Genomic DNA, 3,271 nt, shown 5'->3' with positions numbered 1-3,271 from the left:
CCATTTTAACACTTTAAATAGAATAAATTGTTTAACCCTAAAAAACCCCCATAATCTGACATAAGAGCTTTTGCTCAAAACCTGACATAAGAGCTTTTGCTGTTGTGAAGTAGGAGAAGTCAAACAGGGAGGAAGGGAGCAGTGTGTTATGCTGTGGCTTAGTTCTGCGTAGGATACAATTTATACTGCAGAGTAAAAACCTGCAGTATTCATCCCAAAATGAAGGTGGTTTACTGGGTTGGTTAACTACTATACTGTGTGGGATCTTATTTAGTGAAACTCAAGGAGGTATGCTGAAGGCGGTCAACCATCACTTGGTTGATTATCAATTGGGCTGGTGTAGTGACCTTTACCTGTTATCTCAGCACTCTGAAAGGCTAAAGTGTGAGAATTCCTTGAGGTCAGGAGTTTGAGATCAGCCTGGGCAACATAGCAAGATGCTATTTCTACAAAACATTAAAGTGTGGTGGTGTATGCTTATAGTCCTAGTTACTTGGGAGGATGAAGCAGAAGAATGCTTGATCCCAGGAGTTTGAGGCTACTGTAGCTCTTACCACACCGCTGTACTCCAGCCTAGGCAACAGAGAGATACCCAGTGTCTAATGGTCTTGAAGCTTTCCAAATACACTTCTGATAACAGCAATGTGCCTGGAATCAGGCCAACATACAATCATGATAGCATATGTAATGCACTTTGTAGTCAAAATCTGTCAATGTCTTCACTGCTTACAGATACACATAAACATCCCTTGCTTCCAAAACGGAGGAACTGACATTTGAGGGAGAAGGCATATTCAATGTTGGTTGTGTTCTTTTTCTGTGTGTGCCAGTGTTTTCTGGGACTCAGATGACCAGATCAAGTTCTAAACACTTTCGAATTTAGTGAAAACTTTCCTTATCTCCCATGACAACCTCCCTTCAACTAAATCAACATACAGTCCCCAAATTACAGTGGTTTGACTTACGATTTTTTGACTGTATGATGGTACAAAAGTGATACACACTCAGTAGAAACTATACTTCAAGTACCCATACAACCATCTGGTTTTCACTATCAGTATAGCATTTAATAAATTACATGAGATGTCCATTACTTTATTGTAAGATAAGCTGAGTGTTAGATGACTTTGCCCAACTATTAGGCTATTCTGAGCACACTTAAGGTAGACTAGCTAAACTGTGATGTTCAGTAGGTTAAATGTATTAAATGCATTTTCAATTTATGATTATTCTCAACTTATGATGGGTTTATCAGGATATAACCCCATCATAAATTGAGAGTATCTCTTTAGAAAGTCCCTTTGCAAAGTCTTGAACTTTCCTGTTGCATGAGTTTGCTTATAGTGAGGCTGAGCACAACACAAACAAAGAGGGCAGACTACAGAGCTCCATGATCTGGGTCCGGCTTTTTACCACGTACTAACTCTATGGCCTTGGTTAAAATTATTTAACCTGTTTGTCTTCATTATCTTTATATAGAGGGGAAATAATAATAAACAATAAACTCCATCTCCATTCTCCATTCATTTTGTAAGAATGAATAAAGAAAGACATATAAAGAGCTCAGAAAATTATCTCCAACAGTAAATGGTCAATGACTGTCGGCATCATTACTGTCATCGTTATCTCACTCCACTTGGAACATCTTTCTCCCTCCCGTTACTTGCAATCCCTTCCTCAGAAATCAGTCATACATTCAGCATGATCCTTCCTTCCTCTATTTTGAACCCAGGTCATCAATCAATCAGTAGGCATTATTAGTTTATGTGCAACTATCATGAGTACAGAAACAGCTTTCTCATCTAGACTGGAAACTTCTTGAGAATGAGGCATTGCATGCGTTTTTGTTTTTGCATGTAGAATGAATCTCATAAAACTGTTGGCTAATGATCACAGAAGCTAGGGGGAGATATCTAGATGTGAATGCCCATGGTTCTCATTTTTATTTGTTTGTTTTTTATTTATTTTTTATTTTTGAGACTGTTTCGCTTTGTTGCCCTTGGTAGAGTGCCTGGGGATCATAGCTCACAGCAACCTCAAACTCTTGGGCTTAAGTGATTCTCTTGCCTCGGTCTCCCTAGTAGCTGGGACTACAGGTACCTGCCACAACACCCAGCTATTTTTAGAGATGGGGTCTTGCTCTTGCTCAAGCTGGTTTTGAACCCATGAGCTTGGCAATTGACCTACTTCGGCCTCCCAGAGTGCGCGGTTCTCATTTTTTTTTTTTTTTATTGAATGGTAACTATGTACATTAATGCACTTCTGGGGTACAGTGTGGGGTTTTCACGTGCAATCTGAAATACTTCCATCAAACTGGTCAACACAGCCTTCATGTCATTTTCTCAGTTATTGCTTTAAAACGTTCACAAAAGTATGGAACGCTTCACGAATTTGCATGTCATCCTTGCGCAGGGGCCATGCTAATCTTCTCTGTATCGTTCCAATTTTAGTATATGTGCTGCCGAAGCAAGTACTGCGGTTCTCATTTTTAAACAACATTCTTAGTAGCAATCAACAAGGTAAGTACTATCAACTAAAATGTGCAATTGTTGTACATTTGAATTTAAGTATTTAAAAGTGAAAGTAATGGTAGGAAGAAAGTTAAGTGGGGATGAAAGTAACCGTAAGAGGAAAGAGATTGAGAATTTAGTTCTAGATCTGCTATTAACAAGTTCACATTTTTTGAGATTCAGAGAGGTTAAACCACTTGCCAGACTCCTAATCTATAAAGTGGGAGGTCACAATGACTTAAAAGTTCCCAGACAGACCTGGGAGTTGCCCAGTCAAGAGCCTTTGTGTTCTATGAACCAGGGTTTTGTTCAGGTACATATGGCATCATGCTTTGGGTAGGTGGCCTTCCCCTGTAACAGACTAACCGTAGCAATTCCATTTTTCTTTGCTGGTGATTAAGCTGCAGGGAAATGTGGTAGGTACACATATCATCTCTGATGACCTACAAAATCACCTCTGGGAAACTCTTAGATTAAAAGCTGCACTGGCTGTGCCCTGGGTCCCCACTTACTTATGTTTTTACAAAACCAATGTTATTTTGATATGTTAGCTTTTCTTTGTAAACTGAGGCTGGCAGATACATTATACCATCAGAGATTTAGGTTAACAAAAAAAGGTACCTCCCTGATTTAAAAATAAATCTAAACTATTTTTCTCAGAAGAGGTCTTCTAATCCTTCATCCAGTAGAATTATTATAATAAACTTATTTGATCACATTGTTACTATGGACTCTTTTTTTTTTTTTTTTTTTTTTTGAGA

General features: G+C 38.6%; 1 protein-coding gene and 1 non-coding gene across 4 annotated transcripts in view; both read right to left on the bottom strand.

Moving 5' to 3' along the window:
• AUTS2 (AUTS2, activator of transcription and developmental regulator) overlaps positions 1-3,271 on the bottom strand; it is a 1,212,799-nt gene that overhangs the window by 139,708 nt on the left and 1,069,820 nt on the right. The window lies entirely within an intron of this gene.
• On the bottom strand, positions 2,368-2,474 carry LOC111726744. The gene has a single exon (XR_002774447.1). It is a non-coding gene; the product is annotated as a U6 spliceosomal RNA (small nuclear RNA).

The sequence above is a fragment of the Otolemur garnettii genome, unplaced genomic scaffold (genome assembly GCF_000181295.1).
Source record: "Otolemur garnettii isolate 467f Iridium unplaced genomic scaffold, OtoGar3 scaffold00077, whole genome shotgun sequence".
In the NCBI taxonomy this organism is placed as follows: domain Eukaryota; kingdom Metazoa; phylum Chordata; class Mammalia; order Primates; family Galagidae; genus Otolemur; species Otolemur garnettii.
Note: the sequence above shows the minus strand (reverse complement) of the source record. Positions and strands in the feature narration are given on the sequence as shown.